Source organism: Bidens hawaiensis, unplaced genomic scaffold (assembly GCF_021521415.1).
Source record: "Bidens hawaiensis isolate Kalapana, Puna unplaced genomic scaffold, B.hawaiensis_p1.1 tig00039544_1, whole genome shotgun sequence".
NCBI classification, from domain to species: Eukaryota; Viridiplantae; Streptophyta; class Magnoliopsida; order Asterales; family Asteraceae; genus Bidens; species Bidens hawaiensis.
In genome coordinates, this window is record NW_027496954.1 from 6,348 (window position 1) to 23,760 (window position 17,413).

Genomic DNA, 17,413 nt, shown 5'->3' on the forward strand with positions numbered 1-17,413 from the left:
TCTCAAAATGTTTCGAGGATAAGCTCACACTTTCTAAACCCAAACCCTTTCAACGAAACTATAACCCATCAACATTCACCACACCAAACTCATCTACTGTCACCACTACACCTTCAGCCTCCACTTCTAACACTACACAAAAACCCGGTACCCCACCACTCCTAACCAGCCCTTCAATTCCTAAATCAGCACTACCATTACTAAGTTATCCCTAGAAGCACTCCAAAAACGCCGCAGTGAGGGGTTATGTTTTAGTTTACCGGAATGATACTTCCCGGGCCATAAATGCAACCCTCCACAGTTCTTATTGATTGCAGATAACGAACCTGGTGAACCACCTGATCCCTTACCCGACAACACCTTACTTTCCCTCACCACAGATCAAATTGATCCCACAAACCCGAATCAGTTCTTCTCCCCTTCAACCGCTGCCTTCTTTGGGCTGTCATCGCCACAAGCACTTCGGGTTACAGGTTTTATTAATAACCAACCCGTACAAGTGTTGATCGACTCGGGTAGCACCCACAATATCATTCAGCCTCGTATCGTTTCCTTCCTTAAACTCCTAACCCAAAACGTTTCGGAATTCTCTGTTATGGTGGGTAATGGCGAGAACCTCAAGTGTTCAGGCATTTGTCCGTCGGTGGACATAACGTTGCAAGAGGCGGCGTTCCAAATTCCTGTTTTCATATTACCAGTAGAGGGCGCTGACATTATTTTAGGGCTAGCGTGGTTACGCACCTTGGGCCCCGTCTTAGCGGACTTTTCTATACCCCAACTCACCTTTAATGTGGGCCAAAAGGCCATTACTTTACATGGGGAGAGTCAAACAGGCCAGGTATCTTCCACGTCGTTGCAAACCCTAATATCCAAAAATTTTGTGGCATCTCTGCATGCTCTTTTTTTTACGTCACTACCTCCACTCAATCTAATCCCCCACCTTCAATTACCCATGATGATCCCATCATCCAACAATTACTCACTACATACGACCACCTCTTTCAAGTGCCAACCCAATTACCCCCGTGCCGCTCACAAGATCATCACATACCAACCATGCCAATGTCAAAGCCAGCCAATGTTAAGCCTTATTATCAAAAGCAGGTTATGTTTAACCTCATTGCAGAAATGTTACGAGATGGTATTATCAAACCCAGCCAGAGCCCATTCTCGTCACCTGTTCTTTTGGTTCGCAAAAAAGACGGGTCATGGAGATTTTGTGTCGATTATCGCGCATTAAACTCCATAACCATCAAAGATCGTTTCCCAATTCCTACCGTTGATGAGCTCCTTGATGAATTGCATGGATCAGTGGTCTTTTCTAAAATTGATTTGAGAGCAGGTTATCACCAGATTCGTGTTGCTAATGACGCTACCTGTAAAACAGCCTTTCGTACAATCGACGACCACTACGAATTCCTGGTTATGCCGTTCGGCTTAACAAATGCGCCGTCCACCTTTCAAGCCACCATGAACGATCTGTTTCGAGACGTTCTACGATGGTATGTTCTCGTTTTTTTACGACATCCTAATTTATAGCCACTCAAAAGAGGAACACTATGGCCATTTGCGACAGGTGTTTGAGAAACTCTCTCAACACAATTTTTTTGCAAAACCTTCAAAATGCACATTTGCCGTTCATACTTTCGAGTACTTGGGCCATATAATATCCGCTAAGGGTGTTGAAGCGGACCCAGACAAATTACAAACTTGCTGCTATTCAATCTTGGCGGACCCCTACCAGTTTTACGGCTTTACGGGGTTTTTTAGGCTTGACGGGATACTACCGTTGGTTTGTCCTACACTTTGCTCAACTAGATTCACCTTTAACTGATAGCCTAAAACAGCGTTTATTCACTTGGTCTGAGCAAAACGAAGCAGCCTTTACGGCTCTCAAAAAAGCTATGGTCTCATTGGTCACACTTACACTTCCAAATTTCACCAAACCCTTGGATGTGACCACCGATGCTTCAAACGTTTCCATCGGCGCCGTTCTCTCTCAAGAGGACCGTCCTATTGCATTCTTTAGTAAAAAGATGTGTCCGAGAATGCAAGATTTCAAGTAGCTTCAGCTTATGTCCGAGAACTGTATGCTGTAACCGAAGCAATAAAAAAATAGAGACAATATTTACTTGACCGAAAATTTAATATTTTCACGGATCAACAAAGTCTCAAGCATTTACTTTCTCAAGTCGTGCAGACCCCCGAGCAGTATAAATGGGCAACTAAATTACTTGGGTTTGATTTCAAGATCCACTACAAGCCAAGTAAGGAAAATCGAGTGGCAGATGTGCTTAGCCGTTTACACACTTTTCAAGTAATGGCTGTTTCTTTAACTGAGCCTAAATGGGTAGTGGCATTAAAAGAGTATTATGGCACATCAGAAGGGAAGGCATTAATAAACAAGTGTTTGGCTAGGTCCACATCTCAGTTCAAAATGAAAGACGGCCTTTTGTACCACTTAGCCAAAATTTTTATTCCATTTCATCCACAACTGAGATCCTTATTGCTTCAAGAATTCCATGCTTCACAAGCAGGTGGCCATTCGGGTATTCGGGTAACTATTAAACGCTTAGCGGCAGCATTTTCTTGGCCGAAATTAAAGGGGGACGTTACAACTTTCATTCGCCAATGTCAAATCTGCCAACAAATCAAATACCCAAACCACAAACCATACGGTCTTTTACAACCCTTACCTATACCATCTAACGTTTGGCAAGACGTTTCGATGGATTTCATTACAAACTTACCCCTTTCACACGGAAAATCCGCCATTTGGGTCATCGTAGACCGTTTCACAAAATTTTCACACTTCATTCCGTTACCACCCCCATTTTGGAGCCATCATGCTCGCTACCATTTTCCTTCAAAATATCTATCGTTTGCATGGGCTGCCCCGGAGCATTGTCACGGATAGAGATCCGATTTTTCTTAGCACATGTTGGAGGGAACTGTTTAAACAAATTGGAACAAAGCTCATGTTTTCAACGGCTTATTATCCACAGTCGGACGGCCAGACCGAAGTGGTCAATCGTTGTTTGCAAAATTTTTTGCGTTCTTTTGCAGGCGATGAACCAAAAAGCTGGAGTAAATATATGTACTTGGCGGAATATTGGTACAACATATCATACCATTCAGCGATAAATATGAGCCCATTTCAAGCATTATATGGGCAAGAAATTCCGGACGTGGTCCGATATAAACCAGGTTCCTCGAAAAATCCTTCCATTGATGTCACACTTAATGAACTTCAGCAGTTACGATCGGTGTTGAAACAAAATTTAAAGCGGGCTCAACAACGTATGGTAGCATTAGCTAATGCACATCGGCTGGATAAAGAATTTAAAGTGGGAGATATCGTTTTTCTACGACTCCAAGATTATCGACAGAAGTCTGTTGAATACCGGGGGTGCTAAGAAGCTATCAAAAAGATTTTTCGGGTCTTTTAAAGTGATTGAAAGAATTGGAAAGGTCTCATATAAACTGCAGTTACCAAAAATACATCCGGTCTTTCATGTGTCTCTATTACGTGAAGCGAAAGGGGAGCCGGATCCAATCTCACTGCGAGAGTTTTATGCAGGAAACGAATTAAAAATAGAGCCGAGCCAGATCATGGATCAACGGGTTGTTATGGGGAAACGGGAACTCTTAGTTGCTTGGAAAGATTGTAACTTAGCTGAAGCGACTTGGGAAGGATATGAAGACTTTTGCAGCCGTTTTCCGGATTTCAACGTCGAGCTCGAGGACGGGCTCATTCAGAAGGGGAAGGCAGTTGATACGGACCCAATAGCAACTGGCCCACTGAAACAGACCAAGAGAAACCTGAAGAAGCCCAAGAAGTTGTTGGAGTAGCAATTAGTTTAATTCTAAATGTGTTTTATTTTTTACTTCATTGTTGCATTTGATTTAGTCTCTTTCACATGTTAAAATAGAAGTAGTGGGTAGGTTGCATGGATAAAAATAAGGGACATGACATGGTGAACATGCATTCATGGCATGGTGGACATGTACTCCCAAATTTGTTATTTATAGTTTCTTTTGCATTCAATGAAAAACACATAAAATTGACTCAAAATTGGATCTCTTCTTAATCTTGTTTTTCTTGGAGTTTTGCCTACTTACAGGCTGTAGCAGCACATGTTATGTTGATTGTTTCAATTATAAGTAGTGGTGCATGTAGTTAGTAGATCATGGTAGGTAGTTATTGCATACATGTCTCCAATAAATAACGATCATGGCCGCATTATATTGCATATTTATTTCTTGTAGGTTGGTTTGAAAAAATATTAGAAAATTGTTCCAAAGTGTTCTTGTCTCTCTTTTGAATTCTTAAGTGTTTACTTATTACAAAAGGTTCCCATCAAAATCTCTCTAACCCTAAAAAGGTAATATATACAACTTCAAACATTAAACTAATCTTCAAATAACAATTTAAAATAACCGACAATGTATGCTCTAAATTTGTTTGACCTCTATTTCAAACGTGTTCTGATATCTTGTTATCGATGATATACAATATACACAAAGGGAAGAAACTATAGCTAATTTTGCTCAACGCCAAAAATATTTTCATCCCACCCGACCAAACCCGACCCTTTTTACCCAAAACCTGAACAACCCACTGGTAAACGGGTCGTTCTTGCGTCAATTATCTTTAACAACCCGAACCCAAATAACTCAAAACCCGAGAAAACTACCCGAAGATCCCCCAAAGTACACAGATGTCAATTTCGACATGTTTACTAAAAAAACATTATTGTTATTAAATATTAGGTTTTTAGTGACGGACTCATAACTTTTTTTCTATGAGATGCCCTCTGATTTATACTATATTGTTAAACTTCTCTAGTCAGGTCGGGTCACGTAATAAAAAATGAATATCATAACAAAAATACAACGTCAACATTTAATAAAATACAAAGTTAATTGAAATAAAAAAAATACATATATGATTGTTCCCGGCCACTGGTTTGCATGTTTTGAATTCATTACATCTTCAATCATTGCCCCTTTTAAAAAGAGTAACATTTTTTTAGTAGTTGTATTTGAAGATGAATAATCAAAATGGGTCATTTTTTTAAAGTCGCCAATTATCACAATTTCAACAACAAAAAAAAAACCGACTTAATTACTTAGCTTAATAGCATCCAGAAAAGTGTAAACACATTACACATAAAAATATAATGATAATGATGTAAACTAGCACAATTGCAAGTCTAAACACATAATTTTACATAAGCATATAAAATTGAACATCATATACTAACGATCAATCTTCATGAACATTACACAATTTGAAAATAAAAGGGGAGAAACTGACCTTGATTAGTCATAGTCATATCAGATTCGGTTGAAACTACAATTTGTATTTTTGACATTGGTATTTTCTAAAATGTATTTGAAAAAGCTAGGATTTGTGGTTTTTAGAAACTACATTTTAACCTAATCAAAAAGCTAAAATAAAAGAGCTTTGTGATTGCCAAACATTCCTTTTTAACTTATTGACTTTTTGAAAAAACCATTGCGGATTTGCGTTAAACATGGTTGACCCGCCTTTACATCTTGTGTTAAATTGCATGTATTTATAATTTTGAAGTCAATATGTATATTTTTGCAATCAATGTAACTCGAATATCGGATATCTAAATAACAATTGAAAACAAGTACAAGATAATATTTAACAAGTGTACACCATATATTAATTATGGGAGAACATCACTGTTTTAACATTTGAACTCGAGTAAGGTGGGTTGTATGTGGGTGGTGAGCTTTCATCCCCCAGTAACCAGTTGCATTAAAGCCGTTGTCATAATTTAACACCTTTAAAATATCCATAGTGTGAATGACCATTTTACTATTTGTCCTCTCTGGATTGGAGTGGACTTTGGCTTGGCACATGTTATTTTGTTCAATTTGGGAGAAACTTTCCCTCAAGACTTTTCACGTATAATTAATTCGAGTTGGAAATTTCAATGTGTTTCTTAGGCGTTGGAAACAATATCTTTCCGTACATGCAAATTTGTTTCTTAGGCGTTGGAAACAATATCTTTCCGTACACATATTAAACTACAATTATGTCAATCTCATTTCCAATAATAATTTCAGAAAGATGTGAAACCTTTGAATTTTATATCCGTGATTGATAACTTTTGACGGACTGTATGATGTTGAATAATATATTTAGAAAATGCATGGTCGTTGCATACATATATATTCACATTTTTATATTTATACTTTGCGCATAAGTGACTGTAATTTACTACATAATCATCAATATTAGGGTTGGCGTTTCCTTTTCTTATTCCCGTTCTTGCTACTTTCGCTTGCTTTTAATTGTAGCCTTAATTCGTTTATGCTTATCTGATAATAACAAACGTAATGTCCTATGCAAGGATGATGAGCGAGAAGCACTTCCTGAATTCAAGCATGGCTTCATAGATAAAGGAGACCGGCTTGCTTCTTGGGTTGGTGAGAAGAACGACTGTTGCAGTTGGACTGGGATCGTTTGCGATAAGTTTACTGGCAATGTTCACAGGATTCATCTTCCAGGTAATTGTAGTATGTATGAATACAACAAAATCGAAGAATATGAAGAATTCTGGAAGCAAAAATTAAGTGGGGATATAAGTTCATCACTTCTGAATCTAAAACAACTGAAGCATTTAGACTTGAGCTGCAATAACTTTGGTGAAATGGAAGTTCCAAGCTTTATGGGTTCCCTTGGAAACTTGAGATATCTTAGCCTCTCGTCTTCCATGTTTGGCGGATTAATCCCTCCTCAACTAGGGAACCTGACAAAATTGCGCGTCCTAAGTCTTGGAAGTTTTTATGAAGACTCTGATGAATATGAATCTACTAGCATCACCAACATGCAGTGGTTGTCAAGTCTCCGTTTGTTGTGTCACCTGGATTTAAGTGGCATGGACCTTAGTAAAGCAACAAATTGGCTTGAGGTGATCGACACCCTTACTTCTTTGGTCAAACTACGTTTGTCACATAGTCAACTGTTTCATATAAATCCTTATGTTGCTAATCTCAACGTCTCAATTCTTTCATTTCTTGATCTTTCTGGAAACGATTTTAATAACAGTTACACGCTTTGGTGGATTTTTAGTAAAACTAGTCTGCGTTCAGTAGATTTAAGTGGATGTGGTCTTCATGGCCCAATTCCTAGTAGCGTTGAAAGTTTTCGTAACTTGACTTCTCTCAAGTTGCTTCACGTTCATGGGAATGATTTCATGAGTTCTTCATTAGTACTAAAAGGGTTGTCTAGTGTAGGTGGTAATCTCATTTCATTAGATATTAGTTCTTGTGGTATTTCAAGTTCAGTTCTTGGTGCTCTTCACAACTTGACTTCCTTGCTTAGCCTTGAACTTTCACATAATGTACTCAACAACACGATACCTACATCATTAGGTAATCTTTGCAATTTGAGACAAATTGGACTAGATGGTAACTCTTTTCCTGATATCAGCTTTACAAGCCTTCTTGAAAGCTTTTTCGAGTGCAAATCACCTAGATTGGAGTCATTATCCCTTGCGTCTACAGGACTTTCAAGTCATCTTCCAAATCAACTTGGACAACTTGTATGCCTGAAGAACCTCCAACTTCAAAATAACCATATCGTTGGTATTATTCCTGAATCAATTGGAAGATTGTCTCACCTGAAGTCACTATCTCTTGCAAATAATCTTATCTCAGGTTCAGTTCCATACTCAGTTGGAGGACTTACCTCGATCGAGGTGCTAGATCTCTCAAATAACCGACTCAATGGAAGCCTTCCTGATAGCCTCGGTCAACTTTCGAATATTACTTACTTAGTTTTTCCGTACAACTCTTTAACCGATATCGTGACAGATGCTCATTTCGACAAAATGGCCAGATTGGTATACCTAGATGGTGTAGGTAACTACCTATCTCTAAGGCCGCGCTCTGCCAACTGGGTTCCCTCTTTCAAGATGCAGTTCCTGCGTTTAAGTTTGTGGGATTTAGGGCCTCAAATTCCATTGTGGCTGTAACTGCAGAGAGATTTAGTAGAATTGGAGATGAGTAACACAAAGATTTCAACAGTTATTCCTGAGTCATTTTGGAGATCGTGGTCCAATCTACAATATCTAAATATGTCACGAAATCAAATTCGAGGAAGGTTATTTGGTATCCCTACATCACTTCAAATGCTTGACTTGAGTTCTAACAAACTTAGCGGGCAATTACCTATATTCTCAGATAATAACTCACTAACAACGATTCTAGATTTGTCAAATAATTCCTTTGTGGGATCATTACGTCCTTTTGTGTGTCCTTATAGTGAGAAAACTCTAGAAATTCTTAATTTGGCGAACAATAATCCATCAGGTGACATTCCTGATTGTTGGGTGAAGTGGCCGAGTTTGTTGTTCTTAAACTTGGAAAACAACAAGTTGTGTGGTGAGATTCCAAGAACTTTGGGATCATTGTCTTCCCTGCAATTTTTAAATATCCGGAACAACAAGCTCTCTGGAGGATTACCGACTTCTTTAAAGAGCTTAAGCAATTTAGTGATCTTTCAACTTGCTAGAAACGAACTTGTAGGACAAATTCCGGAATGGTTTGGAGCAGAACTCAGGAGTTTGAGAATTCTTAACCTCCGATCAAACAATTTGCAGGGAAATATTACTCATGGGCTTTGTTATCTTACCAATATTCAGATCTTGGATCTTGCTCATAATAATCTATCAGGAAATATTCCAAGATGCTTCAAAAATTTCACTCTACTCTCTGGTAAAGAAGCAACGCCAAGTGACAGATTTATCTTCTCATATACCAGACAGATCATTGGCAGTGCTTCACTGGTTATAAAAGGAAGAGAGGACACATATAGCACTATTCTCGGCCTTGTGATGATGTTGGACCTTTCAAGTAACAAATTTTCTGGGAGCATCCCAAGTGAGCTAATGGCCCTCCAAGCATTACAATTTTTGAATTTGTCAAGAAATCAGTTGATAGGGAGGATCCCTTAGAAGATTGGAGATCTGAGATCACTTTCATCATTTGATGTATCTGTCGAAGCATGAAATGAATCTGACCTGATCCATGACGATGTTTCCACGGATTTTCGAGATGAACGAACCACGTCTTGATCTTCTTCTCCGGTTGCTTGAGACCTGCAATGGTTTTTTCGGGGGTGTGGAGGTGACTGCTAAGAAATCTCAAAGATCTCTTGTTTACAGACACAAAAAAGTGGTGGTGGCTCTTATTGAGCATGACCCCTTAATAAGGAGGTGGAGACCTCCTTATATAGAGAGCCTCATGGCCACCATCATGGTACCCTAATGGGCCTAGCCCAGTTAGGGTTACCTCCACAAAACCCCCTCAGCCCAATAACATTGTATTAGTCCATATAATAAAATAAGCCAAACATAATAAATTTAGGGTCGTAAAACCGGGTTTAGTACCATACCCCTACAGTATCAATTAATCGGCTTTCGGGGGAGCTTCCTAATAGCTTGTCAACCTTGAATTTCTTGAGTAGTTTCAATGTGTCCTACAACAATTTGACGGGAAGAATCCCATTGAGTACCCAACTTCAGAGCTTCAGTGAGTCCTGCTTCTCGGGCAACAAACTTTGTGGACTTCCACTTGCCGGAACTTGTTCAATATATCAGGCACCTAACAGAGACCAAGACGAAGACGATGAATCAGATGGAGCAGAAGCAGACTGGGGCTTGATTATTAGTTCAATGTCTGGATTCATTGCTGGTTTCTGGCTGTTGTTGGCTCCGTTGATAGTTAACACCACATGGAGGATTGCATATTTCCGTTTCTTTGATCATCTGAGATGTATGTTTTGTAATGTTGTTCATAAGTACTGTGGTAACCTTCTTTCTTGGTGATTTCGGTTATGCTTTGCAAAATAGTTACCACTTCTTTTAATAAAGTTACATGTTTGGACCTTCTCTTGTCGGCTTCTTCTAATATACCGCTAACAATTTTTCTCATGTGATAAACTTGGATCTTTGCAAACTGTATTGTGATCACCTTGACAAACTACTGAACCATTGACTATCTTCATGTTTAATACCAATCCAACACATGTTATATACTAAGCATCTACCGTATAGAATCCACTTAGCAGCATCCCAAATTTACTTTCTTGGATCATGAATCATCATATACCTGCTCACCTAGCTCAGCCCGGCTCCGAGAAAGCAAAAAAAAAACTGAGCCGAAGGCGAAATTTTTTTTGGGCCTTAATTAAAAAGGAGTATTTTGTTGGTTTAAACAATAAAGTTTTTATATGAGTTTACTTGGTTATAGTTTGGGTTGTGTAAAAAACTTTTGTATAAAAATAAGATTAAACATGTTTCAAATGAGACTAGAACCCATAACCTTTTGGTTGAGAGTAATATCTTTTTGCCACTAGACAAAACTAGTGGTCATGTAATTGAATTTAAAAATTGTTTTTAATAAAAATAAATAAATTTAAAAAAAAATCAGGCATGTGGCTATCGACCACCCCGCCACCCCTGACCTAGCTAATTGCTTGCTAAAAAAATGGTATTGTGCACATATCGCATACAACAAGCTACACAGGGAACTCCAAAAAAATGGGGAACACCCTTCCTAACTTTAAGATCATTTTTTCACATTTTTATACATTTTTATGGTACACCCTCAATCACCTACATCACCTCATTCTTTGTAAAGGAAAAAAACCTCTAAAAAATAACCAAAAAAATAATTAAAAAATTATAAGACAAAAATAAATGAAAAATAAAAGCGAAATGTTTATCTAGCATCCCCGTTCAAAAAAAAATTCTCGGTTTAGCATTCGATAAATAATTAAATTAAATTATAAAACAAAAATTACGAAAAAATTGAAAAGTAAAAAAACGAAAATGTTTATCTATCATCCCCGTTCTATTAAAAAAACTCGTTTTAACCTTTGAAAAATAATTTAAAAAACTTTAAAACCAAAAACAACAAGAAAAAATACAAAAGTAAAAAAACTAAAATGTTTATCTAGCATCACCTGTTAAAAAAAATCTTGCTTTAGCCTTCGGGTTTAGTTTAGCTTTTATGGGGTTTAGGTTTTTTTTAGCTTGTGGGGTGTGTTGGGGGGGGGGGGGGGGGCAAAATAACAATTTTCATTAACATTTTACACGTAAACAACAAATCTCATTAACATTTTACATGTTGAACAACAGTGTTTTAAAAGTTTACATGTAAAATAACAATTTCCATTAACATTTTACACGTAAATAACAAATCTCATTAACATTTTACATGTAAAACAATAGTTTTTTAAAAGTTTACATGTAAATAACAATTTTCATTAACATTTTATACGTAAACAACAAATCTCATTAACATTTTACATGTGAAACAACAGTTTTTTTTTTAATTTTACATGTAAAATAACAATTTTCATTAACATTTTATACGTAAAACAACAAATCTCATTAACATTTTACATGTAAAACAACTGTTCTTTAAGACTTTACATTTAAAATAACAATTTTCGTTAACACTTTTTATTAACATGTTATACGTAAAGTAACAAATCTCATTAACATTTTATATGTAAAACAACAGTTATTTTAGAATCTACATGTAAAAATTAGTATTTTACATGTAAAATAACACTTTTCATTTACATTTTACACGTAAAATAACAAATCTCATTAACATTTTACATGTAAATAACAATTCTTTAAGATTTTACATGTAAAACAACACGTTTCGTTATAATTTTAATGTAAATTCAATACTTATATATATATATATATATATATATATATATATATATATATATATACTATAAACAAACCAACGGTTATCTCATGGAATTTAATGTTCATGAAAAGTAACAAGTTATGTTTTTACGCGTGTACAAGACAATGCAAGTTTTAATGTGATGGTTACACTATATTTATGCATTTTTCTTTTCCTGTTATCTTTCCACCGTCACGTGCAAGAAAAGCCCCCCCCCCATGTAACATCTGCCCCGATCCGACCCGACCCAGGTACCCGTTTCTCTGACCCGATCTCTTTCTTTTATGATTTAATATTTATTTATGCTTATATTTTACTTTTAATAATAATATATATTTTCCTTCCCGCCTCTCTCTCTCTTTCTTTCCGCCGTCCCGTCCCTCTCCTTCTCTCTTTCCGCCTTCTTTTCCCTCTTGTCGCCGTCCCGCCCTTACGCCTTGTTTCCCTCTTTTTCTTCTAACTCTTTGCTTGTCCTTTGTTCCTTCCCGCCTAAGGTTGTCTGCGCAGCTCCACGCGCCAGACTCCCTTACAAGGAATCCTGCGTGAAGACCATCTGTTCCTGCGATACGCGAGACGAACTCTTCTCGCAGCGCGCTAAGAATTGTAATTCTTCTCGCAGCGCGCTAAGAACGGTAGTTCTTCCCGCAACGCGCTAAGGATTGTAGTTCTTCTCGCAGCGCACTAAGTATCGTAGTTCATCCCTCGACGCGCGAAGAATTATAGTTCTTCCCGCGGCGCGCTAGGAATTTTAGTTCCTCCCGCGGCGCGCTAAGAAATGTGATTCTTCCCGCGGCGCGCTTAGAAATGAAGTTCTTTCCGCGGCGCGTTAAGGTTGGTTCTGTCTGCCTTCGCGCTCGCGCTCTCTTGACCTTCTGTGTCTGCCTTCGCGCTCGAGCTTTCTCGCGCTAAACCCTTTGAGTTTTCTTCTGTTTAATCTAGCCGTTTGCTTTTGTGTTGTCTTATCTTTTGTGCTGTTGACCTAATCTGCTTTATGTCTGAAAAGCCACTTTTGGCGCAGCATGCGCACCAACCCCATTGGTTGTCAGAAAAAGTGACTGACATTATCTTTTGAGATCTGCTTTTGCCATGCTTGACCAGTACCTTTATCTGACCCGCCCATGCTTTTTACTGTTCCCTGTCAGCTTTATCTTGCCCCCCTGCAGCTGCCATATCTTTTGATATCTTTTGTTATCTTTTGTTTTGTCTTGTTTTATTTGTCTTGGAATCTTTTCCCCTTTTTCTGGATTCATGTCTCCTAGGGTTTCTCTATAAATAATAGTAATATTTTCATAAACACTACACACACAAAACACTTAATCTCTCCTGTTCTCTTGCCCCTTGCTCTCTCTGCCGTCTTCCTCTCTGCCTCCGTCTTCTTCCCTGTTCCGTCCTGCTTTTCCGGTAATATATATATATAATATATAATAATTTACTTATTAATTATGCTAACTTATAATCAAGACTTAAAACAGATCATTAAAACAACAATCTTATTTATAGGTTAACTTGTGCTTGTTTAAAGTTGGTTCTTGCTTTATCTTACACCGCATCGTTTATCAAGTGAGTAATCTCGTACCTAATCCCTTTTTGCTTTTAATGTTTTGGGATGTTCATGTGTTCATACAAACTTAGAGTCTTAAACTTGTTTATGAGCTTTAGTCGCGCAGTATCCCATGTGTTGAGGACGTTTACTTGGCTGTTTATTTGTATGTGTGTATCATTAACCGCTTTGTTCGGCCTATTCCGCAGTTTTCATGGATCCATTAGATGAACACGGGAGACCTATCGTTTACGGTTTTCTTTGTTTACACTTGCACAGATGTTTTCTCGTTTTTGTGCTCAATTGGGAGCACGGATTGAACTATGAACTATGAGCTATGATCTATTTAGGCTTGATCACAATCTGATTGCACCCTTGTTAAACACCAGACATACACGTGTTGCGCGCAGATTTATTGTTATCTATGTATTGTATTAAACTTGATTTCTCACCAACACGCAAGTGTTTGACGTTTATTTTAACACATGTTCAGGTTTGCAGTAGCTGTTTTGGAGCTTGTGGACACATAGGAAGTTTTCTTTATTTTGGACCTAGATTAAAATGTATCAAGACAAGTTATTTGTTCTAACATTTTGCCTTATAATATATTGATTTATGTTATCTTGTGTTTACTTTGCGCGTGCGCGAATGAATGTATTTATTAAATATTGACACCCAATAGTGTCACGAGTAATGAAACAATATGTGGCGCCCCGATGTATAATCCGCCTTTGGTCGGGGTGTTACAGATTGGTATCAGAGCTCGTTGACTTTAGGATAGGTGGTTAGACATAACGGCCTAGAATACCTAAGAGTCCCTTCTCGCGCATGAGAGAAATCTCATGTTTGCGCGCTTATTGTTAATTACTCGTTATTTATGAATATGCTCGCACCTGCGCAGTATATGATTTTATGTTTTATTCCGCGATATTTCGATTTTTGTTGAATTTCGATTTTTATTGATTTTTCTTACATATTCGTTTGTTGGGTTTGAAAATCCGAAAAGTCATGGTGATACATGAATAGTTGATTTTCAATTCCCATTTACGATTATGTTCTGAGGTTGGAGACTTGAAAAGTCATGGTGATACATGAATTGTCACTCTCCAATACTCATTTTCTTGTATGTTTTATATTGAAGATTGAAAAGTCATGGTGATACATGAATCGTCAATCTCCAATACTCGTTTGCTCGTATATTTTAAATTGGGAATTCGGAAGGTCATGGTGATACATGAATTGTCGATTCTTGATTCGAATTTGTTACCTTTATTAAGTCTGCATTTAGGGTCATTTATTTTACTTTAACTTTTGACAGTAACTGACTCCGTGAAACCAAGCTTTTCGAGGTTATACTTTGCGTTAAAACCAAGATATTAACTAAAATTAAAACTTTTATAGAATGCCTCCGCTATCAGCTCGCCATCTCAAGAAGAAAGAAGCCGCGCGCAGACGTTCGCTGCAACGTTCCCAGGAAATGGCCGCCGCAATAGCCCAAGCTTTGAGCCAAAACAATACCAACACCTCTGGTTACAACATTAAATCCTTTAACGCGGGTAACCCTCCAAAGTTCACAGGTCTTGAAGGAGCCACCGTGATGCTCCAGTGGCTTGAGAAAATAGAAAACACTTTCCTCCACACCCAATGCCCCTCAGACAGACGAACCCTATATGCTTCCAGTGTCCTGGAATCTAGAGCGCTTACATGGTGGAATGGAGTAGCTCATGCGCGTGGCGCAGAAGCTGCTTCTAGCATGCCCTGGGAGGAATTCAAAGAAGTTCTGACGCGAGAATTCTGCCCTCCCAACGAAGTTAAGCGCCTGGAAGAAGAATTTTGGAATCTTAAACAGTACAGTGGCGAAGCGCGCGAGTACGCGACGCGTTTCCATGAACTAAGCCTGCTTGTCCCTCACCTTGTTACCCCTTCCCGCCGAGCCATCGAGAAATTCCTTGGGGGTCTCCCCATGGAAATTCAAGATTCTGTATGGGCCAGAAACCCAGCAACCCTCTCTGACGCCATTGAGTTGGCCGCTGTGCTCAGCGACAACCATGTCAGAGCAGGAACCCTGTTCCTGCGGGGAGCTGAGAAGACTAAACCCACCAAGACTGCCCCTGAACCAACAGAAACCAAACCCGAACCCTCAAACCGTAACAACCTCAAGCGCAGGCGCAAAGCCTATGCGCTTACCAGCCCGCCCATAGTCCAGCAACCCACCTACCAACCTCCAGTTTACACGCCTAACCCACTGTCAGCCTACCCAACACCTCCTGTAGTCCACAACTATGCCTTAACCAATCCCGCACTCCCTGCCCCGCCTCCTAAGAAACCTTACACAGGAAACCAACCCCTTTGCCCAACCTGTAGACTTCACCACCCAACTCAGACCCCGTGTCGACAATGTAACCGATGTGGCCGCGTTGGTCACTCAACCGAATACTGTAGAGTCCCTCCCGCCAATCCAATACCACCAGTCTACCCGCAGAACCCACAACCAACCTACCAAAACCCACGACCCAGAACGTGCTTTAACTGCGGCGATCCCAGTCATTTCCGGAACGCGTGCCCGAGACTACAAGTTCAGATTACGCAAGCGAATCCGGTGAACCAGATTTCGAACCAAGTGACACGCGGACGAGCTTTTAACATAACCGCGCACCAAGCGCAAGCGAATAATGACGTAGTTAATGGTACATTTTTGCTTAACGGATTTTATGCTTCTGTACTTTTTGATACTGGCGCCGATCGAAGTTTTATTTCTCGCGCGTTAGAGCAGAAGCTTGCGCGACCGCGCAACGATTTAAAAGAAAATTTTTCAGTTGAATTGGCTAACGGCGAAACTGTTTTAATTAACTCTGTGATTAAAGATTGCACGCTTAACCTTAACGAAAACGATTTTCTAATCGACCTCATCCCCATGCCTCTTGGAAGCTTTGATGTTATCATTGGTATGGACTGGCTTACGCATAATCGCGCCGAAGTTATTTGCGCCAAGAAGATGATTCGCATTCCTCGAGAAAATGGTGATCTTCACATCTACGGCGAAAAACCCTCCCGCGGTCTTAAACTTATGTCTTGCGCCGAAGCCCGAAGACTCATGCGGAAGAAGTGTATTGCATTTCTAGCCCATGTGGTCAAACCTGATGAAGGAAAGAAGAAGCTTCGCGATATCCCTGTTGTGCGTGATTTCCCTGAAGTTTTTCCTGATGATCTTCCTGGTATCCCTCCCGCTCGTGAAGTCGAGTTCCGTATTGATCTTGTCCCTGGTGCTTCCCCCGTAGCTAAGTCTCCTTACCGTCTTGCGCCCGCTGAGATGCAAGAATTGGCAAGCCAACTTCAAGAGTTGACTGCTAAAGGATTCATCCGCCCTAGCTCTTCGCCCTGGGGTGCTCCGGTGTTGTTCGTTAAAAAGAAAGATGGTTCGTTTCGCATGTGTATCGATTACCGCGAGTTGAACAAACTCACCATTAAAAACCGGTATCCCTTACCGCGTATTGACGACCTCTTTGATCAACTCCAAGGTGCCTCTTGTTTCTCGAAGATCGATCTCCGCTCTGGCTATCACCAGTTGCGCATCCGCGATGAAGATGTTCCGAAGACTGCTTTTCGAACTCGTTATGGCCATTTTGAATTCTTGGTCATGTCCTTCGGTTTAACCAACGCACCCGCCGTTTTCATGGATCTAATGAATCGGGTGTGTAGGCCTTTCTTGGATAAATTCGTGATTGTGTTTATCGATGACGTTCTGATTTATTCTAAGACCAAGGCCGAACATGAGCAACATCTCCGATTGGTATTGCAAAAGCTTAGAGCTGAGCAACTCTACGCTAAGCTTTCCAAGTGTGAATTCTGGTCGGATGAAGTACAGTTTCTTGGTCATGTTGTAAACAAGATGGGTATTCATGTCGACCCATCCAAGATTGAAGCAATCAAGAACTGGATTACGCCATCATCTCCTTCTGAGATCCGATCCTTCTTGGGCTTAGCTGGTTATTACCGGCGCATCCTTTCGAATTTCTCGAAGATCGCTTTGCCTTTAACAGCTTTAACGCACAAAGGTAAACCGTATATTTGGGGCTCGAAGCAAGAAGAAGCCTTTCTAACGCTCAAGCGTTTGTTGTG

At 39.3% G+C, this 17,413-nt stretch overlaps 1 pseudogene; it reads left to right on the forward strand.

Moving 5' to 3' along the window:
• The first annotated feature begins 3,318 nt into the window (after positions 1-3,318).
• On the forward strand, positions 3,319-9,872 carry LOC143591307 (receptor-like protein EIX2; annotated as a pseudogene).
• The last annotated feature ends 7,541 nt before the right edge of the window (positions 9,873-17,413 follow it).